Source organism: Macaca fascicularis, chromosome 9 (assembly GCF_037993035.2).
Source record: "Macaca fascicularis isolate 582-1 chromosome 9, T2T-MFA8v1.1".
NCBI classification, from domain to species: Eukaryota; Metazoa; Chordata; class Mammalia; order Primates; family Cercopithecidae; genus Macaca; species Macaca fascicularis.
Window position 1 is genome coordinate 29,854,881 of NC_088383.1, and position 18,646 is coordinate 29,873,526.

The 18,646-nt window shown below is 42.6% G+C and overlaps 1 long non-coding RNA gene across 1 annotated transcript in view; it reads right to left on the minus strand.

Annotated features, from left to right (window-relative positions):
- LOC123575536 (uncharacterized) overlaps nucleotides 1-18,646 on the minus strand; it is a 34,211-nt gene that overhangs the window by 14,573 nt on the left and 992 nt on the right. Inside the window, exons 2-3 of the long non-coding RNA XR_006700814.3 lie at nucleotides 8,018-8,175; nucleotides 6,112-6,295 (exon numbers count right to left, since the gene is read on the minus strand). This is a non-coding gene — a long non-coding RNA (uncharacterized lncRNA). The remainder of the gene's footprint in view (nucleotides 1-6,111; nucleotides 6,296-8,017; nucleotides 8,176-18,646) is intronic.

Consider the following 18,646-nt stretch of genomic DNA (forward strand, 5'->3'; position numbering starts at 1 on the left):
TAGACATGAGCCACTGTGCCTGGCCCTGAAAAATTTCTTTTGGAAATCTCCAATAAAAGCCAAGAATATCATACTCCAGGGCAGTCTTGGGGTGCTCTGACTTGACCTAAGAAAAGTCCCTCCAGGAATGGACAAACCACATGTCTGAATAATCTTCCCTTTCTGTTTATGCATTGAGTGACTTCCCCATGTGAAGCATATGCATGCTGGAAACACAACAGTGAGTAAATGCACTGACACTCATGCATGAATATACAATAACAAAGGGTGTAAATGTCGTAAAGGAAGATACAGGCAGCATGGGGAGTACTCAGCAGGGAATCTGCCCCAGAGTGAAATTCTAGGAATTTCTTCCCAAAGACTTTCACTTTCAGCTCAATTTTAAAGGATGTGTGAAGTATGGGGAAGAGCATCAAGGCAGAGGGAATAACATGTTCAAAGGCTCAGAGGTAAGAGGGGTTTGATATGTTGGAGAAAGTTACAGAAGGCAAATGACTCAGATCGTTCCTTTGGAATGTCTGTTTCTGAGCATCAGGGCCTTCTGCTATGACTGCCTGGGTGTTTTTGTTTGTTTATTTTCTTTCTTTCTTTCTTTCTTTCTTTCTTTCTTTCTTTCTTTCTTTCTTTCTTTCTTTTTTTTTTTTGTTTTTTGTTTTTTGACAGAGTTTGGCTTTGTTGCTCAGGCTGGAGTGCTGTCGTGCTATCATAGCCTACTGAAGCCTTGATTTCCTAGCCTTAAGTGATCCCCCCGGACCTTGGCTTCCCAAAGCATTGGGATTACAGGCATGAGCCACTGCACCTGTCTGTGTGCTTTCACTGCAAAATGTACCTTTGGCAATTGAAAGTGCTGGCTTGATGGCATTTGGAGATTACATGTGAAGGATAATGATTTTTAACTTTGTTGTCATTAACATTAGTCAGTATTTCAGGCAATAATTGAGTCACTTTAACGATAACTCCAGGTTCATGCTCACAAAATGTATCAATAGCACGTGGAAAGGCATCTTTTTTTCTCTAGTAAGTGATCATGCATGCAATTAATCTGGAAGAGTTTTAAATCATTAGAGTAAGAAAAATAAGAAATCAAAACTCAAAAGTTTTGCACTACTTGGAGATATTTTGCCTCTCTTGAGTTTAATCCAGTTTATCTTGTTTCTTGGGGTAGAATTAAAATATAGGTTTTGCAAGAGCTTTCATATTCAATTCATATATCGAGGTCATAAACCCTAGAATCCCCAGAGAAGATAGGGCTAACTAAAGGTGAATGACAGATACAAGTGATCTCAGTTTTAAGGCAGATTTATCTATGCAAGTGTAAGATACAGAGGTAGTTCATGAAACCTTCTGACTCTTCGCGTAAGTATCTCGTTAACTTTTCAGGAATGTCAAAGAAACTACTGAATTTTGGAAATGGGACAAATAACCAACACATCTCTCATTCAATATATATCCCATCCTTCCCAACTTCACATTACCTGCAAATGTAGTGAGAATGCCTTGTACATATTCACCTAAGTCACTGATAACAGCTAAATAGGGTAAAACCTAAAACTAAGAATATATGACTAAAGTAACTATCCTGCAACTGGGCATGGTGGCTCACACCTGTAATCCTAGCACTTTGGGAAGCCAAGGTGGGCAGATCTCCTGAGGCCAGAAGTTCGAGACCAGCCCGGCCAACATGGTAAAACCATGTCTCTACTAAAAATACAAAAAATTAGCCAGGCATGATGGTGGGTGCCTGCGATCCCAGTTATTCGGAAGGCTGAGGCAGGAGAATTGCTTGAACCTGGGAGGCGGAAGCTGCAGTGAGCCGAGATCATGCCATTGTACTCCAGCCTGGGCAACAAGAATGAAACTCCATCTCAAAATAAAAATAAAGTTAACTATTCTGCAAGAAGACAACAGTCAGCATCATTCATGTCCTTTGTCCTCCATCAGCTACTAATGCACTTAATTATTTTAGCTTTCAATCTGTATTTATCTTGTCTGTGGAATAACCCAAAATATATTGTCACATGCCTTGCTAAAGGTCAGACTTACCTGTTTCCTGACCACTTGTCTAGTCAGCCTATCCAAATTGGAAATTAAAATGGTTGGACTTATCCATCCTTAGTGAATGCTAATTGATTTTTCTTCATTTTATAAGCTCCACCCTTTTCTTTAGTAATCCATTTTTAATCCTGCCCTCAGTGTCTGGGTTAAAGACAACCTTACCTTAAATCTAGAGTCTACTTATATTTTTATGTGGAATTAGAAAGTGCAGGTTGTTGACACATTGGTTTTTATTGGCTTTCTATTTGACCCTTGACAGTTTTAATCAGAGTAATTTCAAACTCTGTAAACTGATCCAAAAAAATTATTACGCAAATTTGTGCATATCTAGTATAAAAATAACCACAAGTTTGTGATTCAGGGACATTTGTGGTTTTCCCAAATAGGTTGTGACAAAGTCATGAATATATACACATACCCTTGGGTAAGTCAAATAAATTTTGCCCTATATATTCCCATATCTTCTCCCTCACTCTTCTGCAAGACCTTTCCTTGGATTTCCCAACTTTCTCTGGAAGGTCTCGAATACCCAGGTTTTGACATCTATTTCAAGCCTTCGTTGAAATCATTATGTTGACCTAACTGAGGCGTTTTCTATGCATGCATAATTATTCAGCATGAATGTCTCAATCAAGACTTCTTATCTGCTAGTTTTTATGGGCCAAAAGCATAAACCAGCTCTTTTTTTTCTTGTTTTTTGAGACAGGGTCTTGCTCTGTCACCCAGGCTGGAGTGCAGTGGTACGATCTCAGCTCACTGCAACCTCTGCCTTCTGGGTTCAAGTGATTCTCGTGCCTCAGCCTCCCAAGTAGCTGGGACTACAGGCATGTGCCACCACGCTAGGCTAGCTTTTGTATTTTTAGTAGAGACAGGTTTCACCATGTTGCCCAGGCTGGTCTCGAACTCCTGACCTCAGGTGATCTGCCCTCCTTGATCTCCCAAAGTGCTAGGATTACAGGTGTGAGCCACTGCACCTGGCCAACCAGGTTTTTCTTTTCTTTTCTTTTCTAAGAATCAAAGAATAGTAACTGCTGAATTTTTGTTCTATTGCAAAGGGCTTTACTATTACTTTGTCCCTTATGAAAGTAGATGTGAGATTTTGATTGAGTTCTGAGAGATGACACTTCTGCCAGATTTTTGTAAATATTGTCTATTATTATGTGTAGTTATTATAAGGACTGACGAAGGTGGAAAATTGTGGGTTTCTTTGTTTTTCTGAGTTTGCAACATAAATCTCAACCAGAGAATCACAAAACAACAAACCCCAAAAAAATCAGTCTGCTAAATCTGCTAAGGGTTCATGTGTCCTGGCTCCTGATGGTACCCAAAGCAGCAGGGTCCAAATGAGCAAGAAGCAGAAAATACCAAAGACATCCCCATCTGTATAGACCTGGAAAATGTCATCGCATGTACTTGACGTTCCACTGTTAAGGTAGCTGATTTATCCTGTAGCTAAAGTCGCTCTCTCTTCCTAAAAGATCTTGCTTGTTTTAACTTTGTGGCATTCATGTTGCTGTTCCAGTCCAATCCCAGGATAAGCTTCTGAGGTTGCAATGCCAGTTTGGAGAGCAGGACAGCAACAAATTCCAAGGGAAGCCCTGGGGTTATCGCAAGCTCCAGCCGCCTGAGTTATGTCACATTGCCAACTTCAACAGAGGTTGACCTCAAGCTGAACTCCGCATTGCCAGGCTGCAGAGAGCTAAGCCAAGCAGCTATAACAAGTACAGGCCTTCCCAGCCAAGCAGGAGCCCACCTAAAATAAACCTGTAACCTTTCCCCAGAATATGTTGTGTTTGTTTATAAATAGCCTAACTGTGTATCCCCTAGAGTTCACTCATGGGGGCAGGAAGTCAACTTGTGTTAAACCCTCAGAGTTTCTCAGGTACCCCCCAAACTCCAGGCCTGTACTCACCAAAAATGGATCATTCTCTTCTTGGACTTCCTAGAATCCCGAGACCCAGAGCAGAAAGGAGAGTAGCCTCAATTTTCTAGTGGCTAGGAGGAATCTAACTCTATTTTTTTCCTATGGGTAGCAAAATGCCTGAGTTAAAGTTCCAGATTTGATATAAAAATGATAGTCACCCTTACCACGTGCCAGGTACTAGCCCATGCATTGCACATAATAACAAAGTAGGACACACCAACTCATTTAATCCTCGGAACAACCTTGTAGGAACGCTTCTCAAGGCTATATTACGGTCAGCTCTATTCCCAGTTGGGAGAATTCAGGCACAGAAAGGGTGAGTAGCTTTCTCAGCTAACAAGCACTGGAGGCAAGAACTGATCCAGGTTTTCGAACACAGAATTTACACCTTTGTATTCATTTTTTGCAAGCCTGGGTGATGGAGCAGAAGGGAACTGGTGTCAGGATCCTGAGTCAGATGTGCCGAGTCTAGGCATCTCCAAATCTTGAAGTCCACAGAAATGCGGAGAAAATAGCAAAAGGCACTACAGGATGGATGGGGGTCTCAGCAGAATGAAGGCTAAGAGAGTTTAGGAGGGGAGGATCTCCCCCTTCTTCCCCATCCTACCGCCACCCCCAGTCTGCAGGCAGAATTTGATTGTAAAGGAATTCCCATTCAGAGGCTTAGCCTTAATTAGGTTAAATTCCTAGTGATCAGCAATCCCAACCAATCTAACCAGAGAAACCAGCCCTTTCAGTGTGAAGAACACCCTCATCCTTTCCTACTGGCAGGCTGTGAATACTGGCCTCCACCCCAGGCACCCACCACCCACCCACAGGCTCTTTCACAGCAAGGCACTAAGCTGTCTCTGCCTGGCCATTCCAGCAGCTGGGATGTTCTCCTGGTCGGCGCTTCTCACATCTTCTGTACAAACAGAGCTGATGTTCCTAAGATGACTTCCATGCCCTACAACACCCAGTGAATCCCCAATGTCCATCACAGTTTCCATTTTCAATGTAATTTTCAGTTTATGAGGTCATTTGTTATATTTTAGATCTTCCAAAATTGGCATCATATATGACATAAACTAAATGCGGTAGCCAGATTATTTTTTTAGCCACTCACCCACTAAATGGATCACTCAAATAGAAATAACCCCCACTCAGGAATTAAAGCTTGAAGGATACTGCTTATCAGATGCTGGGACAATGATTCCAAGTATCACCGGGATCAACCAGCATTAGGTACCAATAGATAACAGTGCCTTAACACAGAATTTCTGAAACTTGAAGGTGTATATGAGCAACCTGAGGACTTGTTATCTTATTGCTGTGTTTTGCTGAGAGTTCTTTGTATGTGATTATTATTTGAGACAGTATCTCACTCTGTTGCCCAGGCTGCAATACAGTGGCATGATCATAGCTCGTGGTAACTAAGGGCCTTGTTAGAATTCAGGTTCAGATTCAGTGGTTCTGAGGTGGGGTTGAGAATCTGCATTTCTTACAAGTCCCTGGGTGATGCTACGTGGGGAAACTATAAGGAGCAAGGCCTTGAAAAGTTCATTTATCTTGAGACTCTGTGCTCCTGATTGATGTTGTACAAATTGATGCAACCCAGAAACCTCTGAGGGGCATGCTCCTTATTATGGACACCCATAAAAGAAAGTGAACTTGTCCTGGGCTCTTTGGATGGGACGATCTTTTCAGATCTCAATGGTTTTAAGTTTTTGACTCTGTGCTTTCCCTTTGCTCAGAAAATATTTCCTATGGGACTGTTTTTCTGTGTTAATATAAGCATCTCTACCTCAAAGGAACTCCGTGTCTCTGAACCGAAGCTCAATAAAACTTTTCTCAGGGCCCTGTGGTTTGGTTATTTCATGTCTTTACATGTGGGTTACAGGATTATGCTGAAAGGGGGGAGGTGAAACAAATGTCTACTCTATTGAAATTGGAACAACGATTGGAACAAGAATTTTAAGCTTTTTGAGGACGGCCACCTTGTCTAACCCCAAATGAACAAACGATGTGAGAGGCAATACAGCAGAGAAGCGAGACTTCAGGCTTTGCAGAAACAGAGACCCTCATTCAAGTCCAAGTTCTGGAACCACAGGAGCTGTCACATGGGGACAGTTTCCTAAACTTAGTTTCCTTACCCGTAAGATAGGTGAGGCCGTCATGAGCAAAAGAGCACTGGTGAGATACACGGCAAGACAGAGAAGGCAAAACTCGTGTTTCCTCTTGACAAGCTCTGGATGGGTTCCATCAAATCATCCTGGCACTAAAGGTTGTTAACTACTGATGACGAGAATCTGACTGCTGATGTCCTCCAGAAGGTGCCTTTATAGAAAGAAAGCAGAGACTCAATTGTGGGCTCATTGAACAGAATTGCATTCAGGTTTTCCCTGCCGGGCATCTCCATCCCTTTATAGAATCACAGACAGTCTGATACTGGTTGCATTCTGCAACATCCACTAGTAGGGGTGGTTTATTGCACTGCATAGGAAAAACATTTAGAAGATATCTTTCAAATTTTGTTTTTTGGGAAAACAAAACCCAATATAGTTTTCTCTGTTTAAGTTATTTGGCTTAGTGCTTATTACTTGAAATATGTTTTCTAGTTGACTTTTTTTTTTCCTCTTTCAAGATAAGTGTCTCTGCCTCAAGAAGATCGATTCAAATGGTAGGGCAAGCTTCCTGTGTCCACTCCTTACTATAATACCTCTCATCCAGCCATGAAGTAGGATGCTGGTGGAATTTTCACTCATCTTCCAGTGCCACCTATCACATCCCATAAAGGGAGTAAAAATGTGCCTTAAGAGCTTTTCTGCCCCAAAGTACACACCAGATGACGTTGAGCAGAAAAGTCTCCAAACCAAGGCCACCAGATCCTCTTACTTCAAAGGCAATTCTCAGCTCATGTCTCACTGTTGCACCTTATTCTTGAAGCATCTTGATTTTAGGGCGTGGAAACGTGAAACAGACACTTCCTGCTAGAATCCACTGAATAAGTGCTTCCTCAATATTAGGTTGGTGCAAAAGTAATTGCAGTTTTTGCCATTACTTTCAGTGGAATGAAATAGTATATCAGCAAACCAGGCTGGGCGCGGTGGCTCATGCCTGTAATCCCAGCACTTTGGGAGGCTGAAGCGGGTGGATCATGAGGTCAGGAGATCGAGACCATCCTGGCTAACAAGGTGAAAACCCGTCTCTACTAAAAAAAAAAAATACAAAAAATTAGCCAGGCATGGTGGCGGGTGCCTGTAGTCTCAGCTACTGGGGAGGCTGAGGCAGGAGAATGGTGTGAACCTGGGAGGCGGAGCTTGCAGTGGGCCGAGATTGCGCCACTACACCTCCAGCCTGGGCGGCAGAGCAAGACTCCGCCTCAAAAAAGAAAAGAAAGAAAAAAAAAAACACTGCGAAGTCCTGTCTTAGTTTTTTTTGGCTGATATAACAAAATACCATCAACTGGGTGCCTTGTAAACACCAGAAATGTCTTTCTCATAGTTCTGGAGGCTGGAGTCTCAATCAGGATGGCAGCACGACTGGGATCTGGTGAAGATTTTCTGGGTTGCAGACTGCTGACTTCTCGTACCCTCACATGGTGGGGAACAGAGAGGGGAGACAAGCTCTCTCAGGACGTTTATAAAAGCACTAATTCTATTCTTCCTTATGACCCCATTGAATCCTAATTACCTCCAAAGGTCCCCACCTCCTAATACCATCATATTGGGTGGTAGGGTTTCAACGCAGAAATTTTGGGAGGACACAACGTTCCGTCCTTTTAAAAAGCACACATCCTTTTAAAATGCACATTCTGATTCATTTGATCTGGGGCAAGGCCTGAGATACTAAATTTGCAACCAACTCCTAGGTGACGCTGATGCTCTGGTCCACAGTCCAGCAGGCTGTGAGTAGCAGCACACCAGCACTCTCTCTGGCCCAATTTAATTGCAAACACTCTAAGGCATCGCTCAAGACCTCCTCTGTGCATGTGTGTCTCCAACCAGCCAGAAACTTGTTACGCGGTCATCAACTTTGATTTCCACTTCCTCTCGATACCTTGGGCCAGCCTGTTCTGAGTGTTTGAAGGCAGGTTCCTAACGACTTCGCTGTAGTCACCCCAGCAAGAAGACACAGAAACAGGCTATCCTCAGCACAGCTCCCAGGACCAGCTGGATGTTTTGAACTCTAGAGGAGGAAGCCCGATCTCCACAAACCTGTGGATCATAGAATTTTAAAATGGAGAATAATCTTAGAAGTAGTGTTATACAAAATCATTTTATAGGAAATCAAGTACAATAATAAGAATAATGAACACTTACTCAGCACTCACTCTGTGTTCTTTAATCTTCACAACAGCCTCATGAGATAGGTCTAATTATTGTGCCCACTTTACAGGTGATAAAACTGAGACTTGGAGTGGTTAAATATCTTGCTTGGGATCACTCATCGTGTAAGTGGTGCAAACCCAGCTTTGTTTGATTCCACCCTCATGCTCCTAACTACAATTGAGCAAGGCTTTTAACCAAGAGAAATGGAGCAATTCCCTCTGAAGATACACTGTAATATCCGGGATTGGGATCTGTGTCACTGAACTCATAGTTCTTTCCCCTCTACAGTAAGACGGTTTAACTTTTATTTATTTATTTTTTTTGAAACAGAGTTTCGCTCATGTCGCCTAGGCTGGAATGTACTGGCTCGAGCTTGGCTCACTGCAACCTCTGCCTTCCAGGTTCAAGCAATTCTCCAGCCTCAGCCTCCTGAGTAGCTGGGATTACAGGCGCATGCCACCACGCCGGGCTAATTTTTGCATTTTTTTGTAGACACGAGGCTTCACCTTGTTGGCCAGGCTGGTCTCAAACTCCTGACCTGAGGTGATCCACCCGCCTCAGCCTCTCAGAGTGCTGGGATTACTGCGGACCCATCACCTTGCAGAAACTTTCATTCCAAGAAGGAGAAAAAAGGAGATTTTGATAGTACAGTTAAGGAATTTTTGTTGTTGTTGTTGTTCCCATTCACCATCCCTTTACCCCCTGCCAGCCTCTAAGCCCTGCTAAAGTGAGTGTCATGATATTCCAGTAGGTTTGAGATACTCAGAAAGAGATGTGCTGTTGTACAAAGTTGGTTAACAATTTTTTGTTCTGGATTGTCTGGTGTGAGCCACCGCGCCCGGCCCAAGGGGTTTATCTCAAAGCAAGTGTTAAGTGTCACGTGTTTCTGGCCCTGAGTATTGCATTCAAGCACAACTACAATAATGAAAAAGATTCATTATCTCACGAGGCATTGATAACTGAATATGCAATAGTATAGAAGTACTATGTAAATCACATCCGAGCAGAGATAAAATATTTAGTTTTACCTGTTCTGTTTCCAAAGGGTGTATCAGATTTCCTATTGTTCCTGAAATCTGTATATTTGGTACCCAATACTGAATACACGATGCCTTAATGACACAGCATTTTTGACAGCTATTCCCAGAAGTAGGTTGTGTCTACCTAACTTCCAAGGAATTAGTTGAAAATTGTTTTCAAGCCAAGCAACCAGTTGTTTGATGTTACATATGACAGAGCTTCCTGAAACGAACAAGTCCTTTAATAAAATAGACTGGCTTTTTGAGTCATATCACTACAGTGTCAAATTGTTCCTTAGGAGGTAAAATTTTAAAGTTGTGGGTGTTCGACTAGCTATTGATTTGTTCAGGTTAGTAAAGGGACAAGAGTTGAATGGACTGGAGGTAGAGGCTATTAGGGAAAAGAATTAGTAAGAGATTACATGGACTTGTCAGACCATCCAGAACAAAAGACTGTTGACCAACATTGTACAACAGCATACCTCTTTCTGAGTATACCAAACCTACTGGAATATCGTGACAGTCGCTTTAGCAGGTCTTAGAGGCTGGCAAGGGGTAGAGGGATGTTGAATGGGAATCCAAAAAAGCCCTCCTTAACTATAGTATCAAAATCTCTCCTTTTTCCTCTGTCTTGGAACGAAAGTTTCTGCAAGGTGAGGGGGTCTACTTAAATTTCTCACTTCCCTAAGACTATAGTGTTTTAGATCTGCTACGATCTGCTTCCACAGTGGTCTGGCCTAACTTTTTTTTTTTTTTTTTTTTTTTTTTTTTGAGGAGACAGAGTTTCACAGTAGTTGCCCAGGCTGGAGTGCAGTGGCGCACAATCTTGGCTCACTGCAACCTCCGTCTCCTGGGTTCAAGTGATATTTCTGCCTCACCCTCCCAAGTAGCTGGGATTACAGGCGCCTGCCACCTTGCCCGGCTAATTTTTTTGTATTTTTAGTAGAGATGGAGTTTCACCATGTTGGCCAGGCTTGTCTTGAACTCCTGACCTCAGGTGATCCACCCACCTCGGCCTCCCAAAGTGCTGGTATTACAGGCATGAGCCACCACACCCGGCAGGCACCTGTGAGTATTAGAACTGCAGAACTCTCTAAAATCTTAGACTGTTAGAATGGGGCATGGTTTTGAGATTGTCTAATCCAGGTTTCAAGCTATAATATGGTAGTGCTTCCTAAGCAGTAAAATCCTTTATTCAAAATAAATCCCACTCAGTCACAATCTATAAGAGAGGTCAGGTTGGAGATGGCCTGGTTAAAATTAGGGGGTAGCTGGGTCAAGTCTTACTGGTCCTCTGTCTTGATTCCTGCATCCTTGAGATTCTTTCAAAAATCCAACAACTCACTAGAAAACTGTTTGCAGACTTAGAGTTGAAAACCTCAACTTCAAGATCAGAGAGTGCCTTACCAAGATCTGGGAGTGCCTTTGTGTCAGAGGCTGAATAGGGCCTGTCTTTGCTTCATCTAGTCCAGAGTGTGTAGCTATTGAACTTCCAGCTCTCCTAAAGAAACTCCTCACTTCTTCCTGAAGTCAAACCGCCCATGTGAGCTACTTAGCAACTCTCACTCAGCACCCAGGAATGTATGGAAGTCTCCTGTCTGGAGCAGAGGACTTCCCTTTACCATGCAATTTACCTAAAGAGCTTACTTTGGTCCTTCGTGCCAAGACTATTGGGCTGAGAACTAGCTGTTACACTCTGGCGTCCAAGTGCAATTACTGTATTCACTTGGATGATGAAACAAAATCAAAGACAAGAATCTGCTAGATCCACAGTGTGATAGATTAATTTGGACTCTATCAGCATGTGTGGAGATTCAGGAACTTCATTGTCTAGGTACAGAGCTCTTTGCAGAGCTTGCATCTGTTGGTCATCTGTGGCGCTCTTTGCAGCCATAAGCTAGGCGTCTAGGCAGATGTTGGACAATGCCAGCCTATGTAGCTTGGCCTTCATTTGTGCCATGAGGAGGAAATGCATGGCACTAATGTTCATAGCAGTGGCTGAAACCCCACAACAGACACCCTGGATGCTGCCTGGGAGTGGCCCAGACAGTGGTGAAAGAACAAGACATACTGGGGCCCTGGGACACAGGAAGCCATTATACTTTAAGCCCCAGAATTCTCTTCCAAAAGGGCCCTACACAGAAGGCATTGTTTCAATGCCCTGAACACGTCTACAGCCCATTCCAGCTCATGACAATAAGCTAATTAAAACTTTAAAGCTTAGCAAAAAAATGCTTCAGAGTCTCTATGTCTCAGTAAAAGACCATGCTACAGGGCTCTGGGTGTGAACACACGCACTGTCTACTCAAAGTCGCTTCTACTCAGAGCCTCCATGTCCTTCCCTCCCAGTGAGCAAAAGGCATCCCAGCTGCTTGCTTTAATGCACAGATCCATCCCTAGCATATCTGAGACAGCTGATGTCCTCAATCAAATGTGACAACTGAGGATGTAGCCAAAAGAATGCATTGAGTCAGGTGACCCCCCGGGCAGTGTGGACCCCATCATAGAGAGCTAAATGGGCTTTATGCACTGGGCTCAACAGGACTTGTAGGAGCTTTTTTAAGATTCCCAGGAAGGAGACTGAAGCCTTGCAAATGGAAAATGGGATGGAGAAACAGGAGCCATGTAGACATTGGTGTACAGTTCTTAAGTCTGCAATAAATAATAACAGCTCTATCTACACTGCCGGGTCCCAGAAGGTTCCAAGTCTTCTGAATGTCCCAGGGGCCTCTCCTTCCAACCTTCAGGAAGCTTTTACACCAAGATGATTCAGTTCTCCCTTTATGAAGGCAGCACAAACTCAGCTTCTTCTTAGGAAGAGGCAGGAAATTGGGGATTCTCTAAGGGCACTTTTAGAAAATTGAACATAGAACCTTTTATCAGTGAATGCATAGTCGGCTTTAGCTCTCACATTCATCAGAAGCACTTCAGGGAGAGAAAATTAATGATAATCCTAAGTACATAATGACTTGCTGGAGACCAGAAGCCTCCACTCTGATGGGTCTGACTGTAGCTTTGCCCCCAGAGTAATGAAAGATGCCGCCTGTGAGCTTGACCTTGGCTTGGTTCATGCTTCAGAGTAAAGCGCTGCAAAGTTGCTAGGGCTGCGTAATCTCTTTCCTGGTGACTGAAAGCAACTTAGATTGGGACCATTGGGAATAGTGCTGTACTTGGTTATTTTAAAAAAGACAGAAAGAAACTCTTTGCTTTCAATATTTCTTGCCAGTGTAAACATAAAAGCTCACAGGGCCCCTAGGAGAGCAGTACACAGAGCACAGAAAAGCAAGTTATTGTGCAAAAAAAAAAAAAAAAATTAGACAAGGGTGCAGCCTTCCTATTAAAAGCACATTGGTTCAGTAGTACAGCTAAAGACAGAAACCAACCATACCCAGGCTAGTGTGTCAGTGAAACTGATGCTTTGTACTTTTCAGAACATGAATTGTGCAACTATTACCCAGCACGACATTTAAAAGTGGCCTTGCAATGTCCTGCCTTTCTCCTCAATGCTGACATGGGGACTGATTGCTTTAATTCACTCCTGGGTACCTAGAAATTGGTTGTGTGGTTACTGTTCCCGGTAGAAGGTGTCCAGGTTCTTGGCATCTCAAAGAATTGATTTGGACAAAATGCACAAACAAAGCAAGGAAAGCAAAATTAGGGATTTATTGAGAACGAAAGTACACTCCACAGTGTGGGAGCGGGCTCAAGTGGAGAGGCTCAAGAGCCTAGTTACAGAATTTTCTGAGTTTCAATACTCTAGAGGTTTCTGGTTGGTTACTCGGCGAATTTTTTTTTTTTTTCTTGAGACAGAGTCTTGTTCTCTCTCCCCGGCTGGAGTGCAGTGGCACGATCTTAGCTCACAGAAACCTCTACCTCCCATGTTCAAGCAATTCTTGTGTCTCAGCCTCCAGAGTAGCTGGGACTACAGGCAAGTGCCACCATGCTCGGCTAATTTTTGTATTTTTAGTAGAGACAGGGTTTCACCAGGTTGGCCAGGCTGGTCTTGAACTCCTGACCTCAGGTGATCTGCCTGCCTTGGCCTCCCGAAGTGCTGGGATTACTGGCTTGAGCCACCAACCTGGCTGCTTGGTGAATATTCTATGTAAATGAAGAGAATGAAATGAAGTCATAGAGTCGTTTACTTAGAATGTGCCCTATTGTAAATGGAGAGGCTGTTACTTGGAGTGTGTGGTCTATGTAGATAGAGAGGATGAATGTGAAGAGGAGGAAGTGAAGTTATAAAGCTGTTCACATTCCCGTCATTGCTGAAGTGCTTTGATTTGATTTAGTTCTAGGAACTAAAGGTGTGGATGGGCTTTATGTTCCCTGCCTCCAGGGCCTATTCTCCTGCCTCAGTTATCACACATTAGACTTTAAGTAAGTTGTTGTTTTCTTTTTTTAATTATCACTAAGGTGTAAATGTCTGATATCAGAGTTTGTTTTTGAAATTGGAGAGGAAAAGGGGGAAGATGCCTGTGTCTCACCAGGCCCCTGAAACAAGAGCAAGAGCTTGGTGGAATCCTTGGAAATTGTTTAAAGGGGAAACTGGAGGCAGGTAGAAGGCTTCACAGTTCTGTTAAAGTGGCCCTCACTGAGGTGTTGTGCTACAAAGAAAAGACCTTGGGCATAACAAAGCCACATCCCAGATAGCCTGCAGCACACTCCTGTTGCTGGAGATGGTGACTCACTATGACTATCCTTCCAGTTTCTGCTGGGCAGCTAGGCTGGGCCATTTAATGTTCATCATTAATTACTTTTGTCTGCATTCTTGTCATTAGAGTACCAACAGGTTTATAATGAGCCTGAGTTTTTTATGCTGAGATCAAAGGCAAACCAGTTTGGAGATGGTGGGCAGAGGGGTAGGAGAGAGGAGAGCTGAATAAAGGGTGTGTCTGGGATTTCCACTGCAGGGCAGGGTTGACCCTGCTGTGGCACAGAGACACCAATGGGTTGTTCAGCAGCTGAGGCACCAGCTTCCTCAGAGTCACTCTTGCCAAGAGTCAGAGGGTGGCTTTTTCTGGAGCCTCACAATGCAGGCCGCTTACTCCTTTCAAGGGCATGAGGCCTCTGAGGTTAGAGAACCAGCATTTCACAGAAGGGAAGGAGAGGGGAATGATAGAGACTTCACTTCCTCAGGGCAGAGTCCAGTGGCCAGATGAGTGGGAAGTCCTCTGATCCACAGCCCTTGCCCTTGTAGCATGACAAGCCTCACACAAAACCTCTCAGACACTGAGTTGTAGAAGGAAGGGCTTTATTCAGCTGGGAGCATCGGCAAGCTACTGCCTTAAAACCCGAGCTCCCCAAGTGCATAATGTCTGTCCCTTTTAAGGGCTCACAACACTAAAGATTTCACATGAAAGGGTTGTGATTGATTTGAGCAAGCAGGGGGTATTTGGTCAGAGTGAAACACAACAGGGCAGAGAGTTTCACAATGTTCTTCTATACCATGTCAGGAACATCGGTTTCTAAGTCATGAGTTGATTTTTAACTACTGGGTTTAGGCCAGGCAGACCCAGGCCTGGTTCCGGGCCTGGCACCGGGCGGCTTGTCTTTGGTTTTACTTCATTGTTTTTTCTTAAAACAGGTACTGAGTATAAAATAATATGAGAGGGTCTCTCTCTTTCCTCATTTCCCCCCTTTTGAGACTCTCACTTTTTATTAGTGAGAGTTCTCACTCTTATTTTTGCTACTTATGTCTTTTTGTGTAATAGACTGATAGTGATTCATATAGTACACTTGTGCTGATGCATTTTGGTGAACTAAGGTAGTGATGAAGCTTTTTTATCATTTGAAGAAGTACAGGGAACAAACAAGAGAGCAGTAAGCAGGTTTTTATTACTATTATAGCTTTTATTATAAGAGTTTTAAATCTTCCTAGTGCTGGGAACTAATTTTTAAACATGGCTTCAGGGTTGAATTCATGCTACACTTGTACGGGCACATGTGACTATGTCTTTAACTACTTGCCTTTGATTATCTATGTGTAGACAGTAATTAGTAAGGTTAAATTTCTTATAGACCTCTCTTTCAGCTGCTAGCAAGTCATCAAGAGCCAATCTATTTTGATAGATTGCATTTCTTATCTGAGTTTCTTGCTGGGCCAGAATAGTCAAGGCTTGACCGGTTTTATTAGTGATGATTTTTAAAACAGCTTGCAACCGTATGATTCAGTTGAGCATGTAAATGGGGGTCCAGTATCCCCATGAGCCATCTTGTGCCCAAGTGCTGTGTCCATAGTATTGTATGATCCTTTCAGGGGGCTATTCATCATCTTTTTAATTACTTATGGCTATGCTTTGTTTTTTTGTGGGAAGCATAGACTGGGAAGCCCAGAAGTTCACATGTTTTTATGGGCAGTAAGAAGAAAGATGGTTTAATAGTGCCAATAACACAACTGCCTGTCCACTGGGCAGGCAGCTTAGCGTAGGCTCTATGTCTACATATCCAGTATAACCCGGTGGAGGCAGTCCAGTCCTGGTGGAATTCTGGGTGGGCCCAGACAGTCTGTAACCTTGGAAATTTATTGAATGGATTTCTTTCTGTATAACCGGAAGTCCACCATATAACTATTTTTGCAGTACTATTACACAGCTTTTGCCCAAGACAGCTAAGCCACCCTACAGGATGAGTGCATCTTTTTCCCTCTCTAGCTATGCAATACTGTCTAATAATTGAGACTTTTAGAACCCAAAAATTGTCAGGGTGGTTCTTTTGGGCCAAGAATTCATCAGGAACTGGGTCTGTAGGAACTAATTCTTGGGCTTCCCATGGTCATTGATCTCCTGCTAGGGTTCCTCCACAAACATAACATGAAGTGACTTTTAGAGACTGGGCTACATTTTTGGCTAACTGCAAAAACAAATTTTTAGTTTTTCCTGGAATCTCAGATACTGGCACATTTCGTTCATCATAGATAGTCTGAACTACTGTTTCTGGAGAGTGTCTTTGAACCCCACCTTTTATTAGGATGCTTATGGTAGGATCTAGTCCTTTTCCATCAATGTCTAATGTTACATATTTTTTTATTTCATTTTGGGTCTGAGGGGTTTGTGATTACCAATTCTAAAGGATTGCAGCTCCCACTCGTGCAGGAGGGGCTGACTTTTCCTTTTTGGAGCCAAACAAGATCTTTTTAATTTTTTTCAAGTAGCCAAAATGACAAAAGACCAGTATTGACACATTTCACATAAATATGATTCTTAACAGATATACTTATTTTCTGCTGTGTAACTTTTTTCTCAATCTAGAGAACCGGATCTCATCCCATGCTGCTTACTATTAATAGTGGCACAGGCGTCAAATCTTAAGGTTATATTTTTGGGGACCCCTCTTTCTTCTGTTCTAGCTATTACTTTACTTGTGTCACTTAGAAAAGGACCAATCCTTAATTTTACTTTAAAAACTGTGATCATGGGAGGCTTAAAATGGGTCATAACACGCATCAGGTTGGTTATTTCATGGGCTGCATACCTTGGATAGAATAGCATTATACAGACAAGCTTATTTTAGAGCCCTGGTACACTTATAATAACCATAAAATAATAGGACTGTAGCAATCTTTTGTCCTACCTCAGTGACTTGATGTATACACTGGTAACAGCCCTCAGTCTGAGGAAGGTCAGTTGAAGTCCTTACTGTACAAGTCCAAATTTGAAGGAAAATGAGTCCCACAATGAGGTTCTTCATGCTTTGGCCGTGCATTGACCAGTCAGCTTCCGGGTGTGACTGGAGCAGGGCTTGTCGTCTTCTTCAGAGTCACTTTGCAGGGGTTAGAGAAGCTGCTCCCGTCCACGTGCAGCTCCCAGTCTACAGATGTTTAAGGATGGTCTCAGAGGTTAGGCCCACCAGAAAAAACTGAGTCCAATACTTTTACACAGTTATGTTTAACGGGGCTCTTTGATACCAGGAGCAGGGTGGCAGGTTTAGGATGCTGCAAACTTCAGTGGTTATGCGGGGATTTTTACAGAGTGAGCTTTGGTATCTAGTTAGTCTATCATTTATTAGCTAATGGTGTCCTTTGGTATTTATTAAAATTACCACAGCATGGGGGGACTTTATGTTTAGGTTTTGCCTAAGAGTTAGTTTATCTGCTTCTTGTGCTAACAGGGCCATTGCTGCTAGGGCTCTCGGACATGGGGGCCAACCTTTAGAAACCCCGTCTAGTTGTTTTGAAAGATAGTCCACTGGCCTTGGCCAGGGCCCTACAGTCTGGCTTAAAACTTCAACTGCCAATTTTTTTTTTTTTTTTTTTTTTTTTGTGACACATAGAGTGTAAAGAGTTTTGTCAGGTCAGGTAGCCTCAGGGCTAGGGCCAACATGAGTTTTTCTTTTTAACTCATGAAAAGCTCATTGCTGTTGGTTGTAATAGATGTAGTTTATCTCATCTACATTTTTATTCACTGTCATCTATCAAAATATTGACTTAAATCCTGTAACTATTTGATTTCAAGCTTTAAATTGATCTGGTATTTCTTGCAGGGCTCCAATTGCATCTAAATAGATGTGAGAGTTGAAACACCTATAAGGGGCTTCTCTTGCTTTATGATGTATTATTATTATTATTATTTCTGATTGATGAAATGCCAGCGTGAAAGGGATAGCCAAATGGACTAAAGCACAAGTGCCACTCTAGTTATTTGGCAGAGTACCCAGTAAAGATCCACCACAATACCACCACACATCTGCTTGGGGATGAACAAGGGCTGACTGATTGATAAGCTCTTGAAAATTCTTAAGCTCACTGCATCCCTTCAGGTGTCCAAGGAATACTAAGTCTCCTCCTTGCCGTGAGAGACACGAAGTGAATTTAGTGTTGGGAGACAGAAGCTGGATGGCCCTCAGGGGTTGACCCGCAGGGACTTTGGGATATAACAGAGAGAGCTTGGCATAACTTATTACTCAAGGCTGTAGAATCCTGGAAAAGAGCTAGCATGCAGCCCATGCCTGGTGGTCTGGAGGACTACCTTAGTGGAAAGGGGACAATCAGGGCCTCTGGCCTGCCATGTGCACAAGCATAACAATTGCTTATGTTTAACATGCAGATGGAATATTTGATCCATTTCAACCAGGCATTTGCATCTTGGTATGCTGTCTTAATTGCCAAAGTTTGTCTTAAGTCTTTAACTTCTATGATCCTCTAGTAAAATGAATGTTTCCTTTAGCACCTATTTTTATTAGGTTTAGACCAAAAAAAGCTAAACACTATTTTATATTTAATAATGCTTTTTGTATGATTTTTATCCCAGATAAGTTAAATTTTATCTTTATATTAGTGTGTTATTAATGTTAATCTTAATTTTAATAAAATCTTATAGACATATTTATCTAATTTTTTATGT